The sequence below is a fragment of the Phocoena phocoena genome, chromosome 4 (assembly GCF_963924675.1).
Source record: "Phocoena phocoena chromosome 4, mPhoPho1.1, whole genome shotgun sequence".
In the NCBI taxonomy this organism is placed as follows: Eukaryota; Metazoa; Chordata; class Mammalia; order Artiodactyla; family Phocoenidae; genus Phocoena; species Phocoena phocoena.
The window spans coordinates 112,846,117-112,856,217 of NC_089222.1; the positions used below are offsets into that span (position 1 = coordinate 112,846,117).

Below are 10,101 nucleotides of genomic sequence, written 5' to 3' on the forward strand. Positions count from 1 at the left end.
ATAAATATAAATATAAAGGGTCATGGCCTTGCTCTAATTAAAGTCCTTAAATGACTTCCCACTTTTCTCAAAGTGTGAAGGACAAACTCTTCTTCAGAGACTGAGGGCCACTTCATGCTTTGGAATTTGCTTTCCTCTCTGACCTCATCTTTCACTAGCAGGCCACTTAAATTTCATACCACAGCCTTAAGAAATAGCTTCCAGTCTCTTTTATATTCTGTCCTTCTGGTTTTCACTTCCTTTTTTTTTTCTGATCTCCTGTGTGCTCCCATAGCACCCTGACAATATAATTATATGCACGTAAAAACTGTGTATTTAATTGTCTGTCTCCATCACTGGATAGTATGCTCAGTGAGGCTCACATCACGTATGTTTGATTCGCAATGTTCTCTCAGTAATAGCAGAATCCCTATTATATAGTAAGCCCTCAATATATATATATGTGAAATGAAGAATAAACACTAAATTTTAATAATGTTCCAATAAAAATAATCAGTTGACCAAAGATAAATTATAATATTCTTTATAGGATACCTCCTCTCATTTGAACCCAGATATAAGCTTTAGCAGATATTCAGAGAATCCTCATTGCTACTCCTCACCAGTATTAAAATGGCATAAATAAAAAGGATTGCACATGATAAATAAGGGTTCAGAAAATGAATACTGTCATAATACTTTATATATGCATACATACATACTTATATGTCACTATAATGTGACATTATTTTAAAAGAAATAATATAAAATTATTAAGGATTTGTGGTTAAAATTAGGTGGCTCATGACTTGATGTCTAACTTAGAGAGTTATTATGGAGTGATTACTAGTAGAGATAAGGTAATGATATTATGTTTATTATGATAATATAATTTTCTCTGTGGTGGTTTATTAAGTGTAAATTAGTACAAATTAACCTTGGTAACCTCATTCTTTCTTATTACTTTATTTGAAATATTAGTTATCACTAATCTACATTGAAATTGCTCTATCTTCCAAATAGCCTATACGGTTAGAAGTAGACTGATCAGTCCTAGTCAGAAAAGAAGAAACACAGTTACTGATTATTCCAAATAGTTCATTATTCACATAAAATTGGCTCTGAGTGACATAAGTAAGGATATTTCCATATATATATAAATGAAAAAATAATTGAATGTCATTCATTGAGATAAAAAGTTATTGATGGTCATGGTGGAGTGGGCTCTCACGTGGAGATGGGGAAGTTTGGCTTTCGGGAATGATCACTAAGACTCACAAAGGAGACCTGGGCTTTGGGTTCCCAGAGAAAAAGAAGAAGAAAAGGAAGGTAGTTAAAGAACCAGAGACTCAATACTCTGTTTTAAACAGTGACAATTATTTTGTGGAGGTTTGTCCCACAAGAGCCACATCACCCTCGAAGAATATGGTCCAAGAGCAGGCACCCGAAATGCCTCTAATGAATGAAAAGGAGTCACAGCACCGTCTGCGAGGAACTCCTAGAACCTGAGACCATGTTACGTGCCAAACGGATTGAGCCATCGCCCAGCCCCACAAAGCAGGCACTTGGTCCATCTGAGTCCCTCGGTAGGGAAAAGAAGAAGAAGAGAAAGTCCGTGTCCCCTGGCTCAAGGGTGAAGACCTCTGCAGACCACAGGCAGGGCGAGGAGGTGACCAGAGTTGGCAAGAAGCTCAAAAAACACAAGAAGGAGAAGAAGGCACAGGAAGCTACAGCTGTCTCAGCCAAGGACCCTTAGTTCTGTGAAGCCAGGGACGCTTTGTACACTTGCTCAGTTGGGAAAGGTGGCATCCCTGAGCAGGCAGTCTCGGGGCAGAAACGGAAGCATTGGAGCCCCAGGGAACACAACATGAGGATGAAGAAGAAAAAGAAAATCCACCAGGAGGGAGATATCCCCCTAGGGCACCCTGAGCTCTCCATGTCTGTGGAGAGCAGCCGTAGGAAAGGAAGTAAAAAGAAGTCAGTAAAATTAGAAGCTCCAGAATACACCCCAATAGGACATGACCCCAAGGCCCCTGTGAAGAAGAAAATGGAGTCCAAGAAAAAGGCAGAGCAGGCAGACACTGAGTTGCCAGCTCTAAGAAGAGGCAGGAGAACCTTGGGAGGAGGAGCCCGACATGGACTTGGAGGTAGTGTTGGAAAAGAAGGGCAACATGGACGAGGCGCACATAGACCAGGTGAGGCGAAAGGCCTTGCAAGAAGAGATCAATCATGAGTCGGGGAGGACGGAAGCTTCTGACACCAGGAAGCAGACAGGAACTCAGTTTGGCCAATGAGATACTGCTGGCTTTGAAAATGAGGAACAGAAACTGAAATTTCTCAAACTCATGGGTGGCTTTAAAAATCTGTCCCCTTCATTCAGTCGCCCCCCTAACATGGTTGGCAGGCCCAACATGGCCCTCAGCAAGAAGGTGGCCGACACCCTGCAGCAGAACCTGCAGCAGGACTACAAGCAGAGGGCCAGCCTTGGCTTCTCCACGGCTCTGGACAAAATCTTTTACATTGACAGGAATGCATCCGGGTCAATCAAGTTTGAAGATTAAACTCTTCTGTCTTGTCCCCCCAAACGGCCAACATTGCTTTTATTGTTCTGTTACGCAGATGAAAGCCATAGGACAGTTGTCTTGAATTGAATTCCTGCAGAGATAAAGGACAACTATGTTGATGTGCTTGGACAAAGTGGGGTGAGGGCAGCTCGTTTCAGGAACCAGGAGAACATGTGAGTGGCTGAAACCTACTGTTTTCTGTGTGAAGCTTCCGTCCCTGTTGAAGACAGTGAGTATCAATAGCAATAGCTCACACTTGTCTAGTGCTTACTGTGTGCCAGGCACATATGTGTCTCCCTTGCATTAATGTATTTAATCTTTATGATTCTGATTCTGCCTCACCATGGGGCAGAGGTGAGGCAGGTCTGCCTGGGCCCTGACCAACAAGCATCAGCCAGGTCTAGAGTCTTACAAGTCTGTGTTAGCAGTGATTCAGGTGGGCCACTTCCCTCAGAAGGTGAACTTGGACTTTCACGGATTCAACCTTGAGATGCATAACAGAAGAGGTCTACAAGATAAGATTCTGCATTTGAGTTAGCTCTTCAGGGCAAATCCCCTTCCGACAGGGGAATAAATCTTTCCCAGTCTTGATCCACACTACAGGAACTTGCCCAGTGTAAAAGGAACCAACCACTGCTTCTCTAATCATTTTTATCTTGCTGAGAGATCACACTACAGTTTGGACTTGCTTGGCTGTCAGGAAGGATTGTGCTCAGCCATCTACTGGGTGCTTCCGGAGAGTGGCTGAGCGATTGTCCCTGATCTATCACCACAGTGATAGCTTTCATTAGGGTGTGGTGGTCAGGCCTTTCCCCTCTTGCTGTTTGGTATCTTCAGTCTCTCTGTGATAGGATTTGACTTTTCTAGCTCAGTGTGGCTGAATGAGTTCCACTTGGCTTGGGAAGGTTTATTAAAGTCTGTTCCTGAAGCAGGGTCTAAGCAGAGAAGGCTGGGCAGCCAAGGCGGCAAGATGCCAAGTGTCCTCAGATTGAACTTAACCTTGTCTCGGCTGCTCTCGTAGGCGCAGACCACTGTTGCTCTAGTGACAGCTCCTGCCCTGCAGTTAGCTGGGCCTGTGTCCATTTGTAAGTTAAACAACATTGTCTTGAGTCACCTCCCCCCTTTTGCCCATGTACTGGGCCCTCCTCAGGCTGTCTGCAAGTTTTTGTGGTGTGATTTCCCATGTTGTTCTTCATTTGTTGACTCCATGTAGCACACAGCCTGTCTCCACTGGAACAAGGCAGTTTTTGGACTTTTATTCAGAATCTGGGAGAGATGGGTGAGAGGTCTGGTATTTAAGCACAGCCAAGGTCTTAGCTGAATACATAACAACCCTGTTCTCGAACTTGTCGGCTATTTCTCCCTTGGGGGTTGCTCACTGACTGACCCCCCTCCTATGGCAAGGTCCTTCCCTCCTTATAACTGCCTTTATCCAGCTGTTCCCCAGACCTCGTGATTCTTAACCACTTTATTCCTTGGGGTGATTCCTGCTGTTTTGCCTTAGCCCACTAGGCCCCTCCGTGAGGCCACCTTTCTGTGGCTAGACTGGCCAATCAAAAGTGTTTGCCAGATAGACACAGTTCTCTCCTTAAAAATTGTGTGTTCAGCTCTGCAAACTTAGAACTGTTCAGGTTTGTGGTTGGAATAATGCCTCCATGCCCCGCCCCACCCATCCAAGTCCTGATCATTGGAACCTGTTAATATGTTGTGATACAAAACAAAAGGGAGTTTAAGGTAGCAGATGGAATTGTTTGCTAATCAGTTGACCTTAATATGTTTAGACTGGGCCTACCCAGATAATCCAGGATTAGAAGTAGAAGAGGGAGACAGAAGAGTCAAGAGACTTGCAAGAAACACTCAACAAGCTGTCACTAGTTTGAAGATGAAGGAACCACAAGCCAAGGAATGCAGGTGGCCTCTAGAAGCTGGAAAAGGCAAGAAAACTGATTCTTCCCTAGAGCCTCCAGAAGGAATACAGCCCAGCTGACACCTTCATTTTGAAGGTAAGCCCACTGGACTTCAGACCAGGAGACCTGTAAGATGGTAAAATTGTGAATTTTTAAGCCACTAAGTTTGTAGTAATTTAAAGCGCAATAGAAAATTAATACAGGCCTCATGCAGAAGTTTTTCTCACTTTCACCTTATTTCCTAAAATTTTTTGATTTTTTTTTTCTGTTGTTTCTCCATCATCCTTCATGTAGTAGTAGCAGACTTCATCTCATGTAGGCCATGATCTTCAGAGACTGGCTAATTGATTTAGTAACAGGCTGAGGAAACCAAACAAGAACATAGAAAATCTAAGCTTCCACCTGGGCCAGGTAACATATGGTTCAGAAGCTGCTTTGATGTGATGGATACCTGACCGAACGTGAAAGTCCAAGTCCAGGTTAATGGAAGAGCATTAGAAATTCACTGACTCAGGCTTGGTCACTGATGCTCTCTGATGTGTACAGCCTCAAAGTAGATGACTTAAAAGTGCGTAATTTGTAAATTTGCCAATTGATTTTCATTTGAATAGTATCATATAGTAAAAGTGGTATAGGAAATAATTTTAATGAAAATAATTTTGTGAAATAAAGGTCACTTGGGAATATTTGAGCAGTACCAAAAAAAAATTTATTGGTGATGAAATTATAGGGGTTTAATTTTGTTCAGAGTACAAAAATCATTTGAACTATTATATTAATTTTAAAACTGGATATAACACTCAGATTATCTATTAGTGTTTCTCAACTCAAGGGATGTTTCCTTCCAAAGAGCATTTAAAAAAAATAAGAGGGGACACTTTTGGTTGTCACATGACTTGTGGGTTGGATTGACATTAAGCATCCAGATGACACTGTCTGCTGAAAGCCTGCAGTGTTCAGGAAGATACCTTGAAACTAAGAATCAACCTACCTCAAATGCCAACTGAAAAACCACAAATTTAGAAAGCAGGAAATCAACAATATAAACAAACTAGTCGTAGAAACAGGATTGAAATTGTCTGCATATAGTAATCTCTGAATTTAGTAAGGACTATATATAAGGATATCATTACTTTTGAGGATGATTTTATATTTCCATTCCATTCATCACACAGATATTAAAATTTATAGGTAGCTATAGGTGCCAGAAGTTCCATATTCTTCAGATCTCCTTGCTTTTGTCCCCTCCTGATGGTGGTCTTCCCATGTGCTCCTCCTCCAAGAGAGAGGAAAGTCTTTGTCATGCAACTCCTTCTGTCATAATCTATTATTGTTTTGCTAGAGCCCCATTGGTGGTAAAGTGTGGAGGCTGTGCCTTGGGGTCTCTGACCTTCACAAATGTTTCTCCAGTGCTATAGCTTTGTTTCCCCCACTCCATTCTCTGGTTGCAGAGTTTCTAGTCTATTTCCTTGAACACCTGACCCTTGTTAGTAGTGTCTTTTTCTTCCCTCAGGTGAGACAGGAAGGTTGGAAGAAGCTAGACACAGAGGAATTCTCTTTTCCAGCAGACAGAACCTCTGGCTGTGACTTTGGTCCTGGAAAATAGGCTTTCTTTCATAGAGAAAGCTCTAAGTGTGTTTCACAAGGCTTATCATTTGCCTTCCCTGCTAGAGCCAAGAAAGGATCTTTCTCATATTCTTACCATAGGAACCTGATGGGGATCCTGGAAATATTTTGATACTCCTCTGTATTCAGCATTTCATGAAAATTACCATTTGTGTGTTCCTATCAGTTTATGCCTTCAATGAATTCTGCTTTGGGTAACCTGATCTCAGTTCCTATATCATTCTTGATGTGCCTGTCTCTCCAGATTTTAGAGTAGCTCTTTGCCCAGTAATATCATTGTCTTGATGAGTCCAAGAAAAGTCATTTCTTTTCAGTTTTCTTGTTGTAAGACCAGGAGTGATAACTTCTAAACTCTTTACTTCTGTGGCTTTACTTGTCAAGAATGCAACCATAAAGCTGGAATCTTTTCCTTTAACCTTTCTAAATTTCTGTCTTCTTTCCAGAAAGAACCAATAATTGCAATTCTGACATACTTCAATTACTTATGAAAATTTTTGTCACTTTCTAAAAAGGAATACAGTGAGAAAGAGGGGGTATGAAAAAAAAAAGAACAAAAAAACTAGTCCAATGGTTTGGGAAAATCATCATAAAAGAACAGTCAAACAAGTAATTCCTGAAAATTTTAAATATGAAGAGACCAAAAAAACAAACAAAAGGTATAGCTATGGGCTAAATTATGTTTCCTTAAAATACATATGTTGAAGCCCTAATCACAGCGTGACCATATCTGGATTTACAAGAAGAGGAAGAGAGATTTCTTTCTCTCTCTCTACCATGTGAGAACATCACAAAAAGACAACCTTCTGAATATTGTTACAACTGAACTCGTTGTTTGCCTTGGTTACAGTCTCACCACTGGGTTGGCAAATGTAAGACAGAGTAGAATATTTCTTCAAAGACTTTAAAAATGAGGTGAATACTGAAATGCTAACCCTTGGAAGGCTGGTAGAAACTTGAAGCTTAATTGTAACCAGGTCAACTTTCTGCTAAACCAAAAATACCATTGTCTTCTACAGGATTTAAATGAGAAACGAATTTCATAACATAATATTTAAAATACTGTATTAAAATACAATATTAAAAACACAATACAAGACACAATGTAAAACTGGCATGAGGATGAGGAAAAATATCAATTTATATGGGAAAATATAACCTATAGATGCCAAAACAGAGATGACATAGATGTTAGGATTATCTGTCAAAGATTTTAAGCACCTATTTTTTAAAATGTTCCCACAAGAATGAGTAAATTCTCTTGAGTGAATGGAGAGTTAGAAGTCTAGCAAAAGTAGAAAATATAGAGAACAAAATGGAAATTTTAGAACTTTAAAATACAATAACCATCTTTTTTAAAAAAGAAATCAAACTCCTGGAGTGATCACTAATAGAATGAAAATGACAGAGAAGATAGCCACTGAACTTAAAGGTAAATCAACAGAAATAATACAATTGAATTGCAGGAAGATAAAAAAGTGAAATACAAGAGTAAAGAGTCTTAGGGACCGTGGGGCAGCAAGAAAAGGTTTACAATTAATATTGTTGGAGTTGCAGAGACAGAAGAGAAGGAATGTGGTCCTATAAAAATATTTGAAGAAATAATGTCTGATAACATCCCAAATATGGTGAAAGACATAAACTTACATGCCAAAGACTCTCAGTGAAACCCAAGCAAGATAAGTCCCAAATAATCCACTTTCAAGCATAACATAATTAAACTCTTAAAACTAAAACAAAAAAAGAAAGAAAGAAAGAAGGAAAGAAAGAAAGAAAGAAAGAAAAATATATTTGAGAACAGTTGGTAAAAAAAAAAAAAAATGACTGGGTTCTTATAAGAAAGCATGGAGGCCAAAAGGAAGTATAAGACTGTTTATAAAGTGCTGAAAAAAGTGTGAACCCATAATTCTATATCCAATGAAAATATCCTTCAGGAAAGAAAGGTAAGTTAAGTTCTTCTCAGATGGAGGAAAATTAAGAGTAGTTATTGTCAGTATATCAGGTCTATAAGAATTGCTAAAGGAAGGTTTCCATACAGAAGGGAATTATATAAGAAGAAAACTTAGAACATAAAGAATAAAGAATAGCACCAGAAATATCATCTCAAGTTAAGTATAATAAACAACTTTTCTGCTCTTGAGTTATTTAAACTCTGTATGACTATTACAATCATAATCTAATATAATTTTCAATAGATAGATAGATATAGATATGGACATAGATTGTGATATAATATATGAGACAACCACAACACCAGTGGGAAGGCAATGGAACCTTCATAATTGTAAGATTACTACTTGATGTGGTAAAATATCAATTGTAAGTAAAATGTGAAATGTTAATTATATATGTCATAATATCTATAGCAACACCTAAAATATAAAAACTAAGAAGTAGACTAAAAAGATAACAGATGAATTAAAATAGAATAATAAAAAATGTTTCAATGACTCAAAAGAAGTGTAGAAAGGAAAAGTAGAGAATATATATTATATATATCTGAAGCAACCAGAAAATAATAAAATGATAGACTAAATCGAAACATATTAAAATTATATTGAATTTAATGACTTAAATTCAGCAATTAAATAAAAGAGACTGTTATGTTGATAAGTGATCCAAATATATGTATTATACAGGAAACTCATTTCAAATATAATGATCTATGTAGGTTAAAAGTAAAAAGATAGTAAAGATTCAACCATGTTAATGCTAATCAAACAAAAGCAGTGACTATATATTAATAATAAGTGACTTAATAAAGTAGGTAAGAGAATAGAAAATTAATAAGAATATAAAGAAACATTAGAGGGATAAAAGGGACAATTCACTAAGAAGATATAATGGTACAAAATATGTAGATAGCTAATAAAAGAGCTTCAAAATATAAGATGGAAAAACTCACAGAACAGAAAGGACAAATAGAAAAACCCATAATTATAGATGGAGACAACACTCCTTCTTTAGTAATACACAGAAATAGCAGACAGAATAATCAGCAAGAATATAGAACATAACACCATCAACCAATGGGATATGATATATATAGAACACTTCATCCTACAATAGCAAAACGCCCTTTACTTTCAATTGTGTGTAGAATAGTCATCAAGATAAACCATGTTTTGCATCATAACCCAAACTCAAAATTTTTTTTAAAACTTGGAATCATACAATGACATTCTCTGACCATAATGGAATTAGCAGAAAGGTAATGGGAAAATCTCCAAGCATTTTGGAAAGAAACAAGAAAGTTCTAAATAATTCATAGATCATTGTGGAGAATTAGAAAATATTTTGAGCTGAACAAAATTAAAACTATAACATCAAAATTTATGGTATGCAGCTAAAACAATGCTTAAGGGAAAATTTCTATGATTAAGTGCTTATATTAGAAAAGAAGAAAGGTCTCAAACCAATAATAATCTTAGCTTCCTCCTTACAAAACTAGTAAAGAAGAACAAAATAAATCTAAGTATGTGGAATGAAGGAAATAATGAAGATGGGAGTAGAAATAAAATTGAAAAGAGGAAAACAATAGAGAAAATCAAGGACACCTAAAGCTGGTTCTTTGAAAAAAAAAAAAAAAGTTGGGTGAACATCCAACAAAACTGGAAAAATAAGACACAAATTAACAATATGAGACATGAAAGATGTGCTACTACAGACTGAAGACATCAAAATTATGTAAAGGAAATGAACTAATTCTTAAAAACACAAAAGAACACAAATAATCACAACTAAAGATGAAATGAAAAACCAGAACAGCTCTATATCTAGAAATGAGCTGAATTTGTCACTTAAAATCTTCCTCAATAGCCTGCCAAAGAATTTTTCAGGAGGGCTATACCATTTAGTCTCACTGATTCTGGGTACAATGTATAATCATGCTCCTCCCCCAAGAGTAGTTGCTTTTCAAATGTGTTTGCTTCCTTTTCTTTTTTTGTAAACTTTTTTTTAATTGAATAAAAGATTCTTTAAATTCTCTAGTGCTTTACAATTTTCAGAAGTGTTTCCTTTTCTTTTTT

The 10,101-nt window shown here is 37.5% G+C and overlaps 1 pseudogene; it reads left to right on the forward strand.

Annotated features, from left to right (window-relative positions):
- Positions 1 to 1,239: 1,239 nt before the first annotated feature.
- On the forward strand, positions 1,240 to 2,540 carry LOC136122873 (lysine-rich nucleolar protein 1-like; annotated as a pseudogene).
- The last annotated feature ends 7,561 nt before the right edge of the window (positions 2,541 to 10,101 follow it).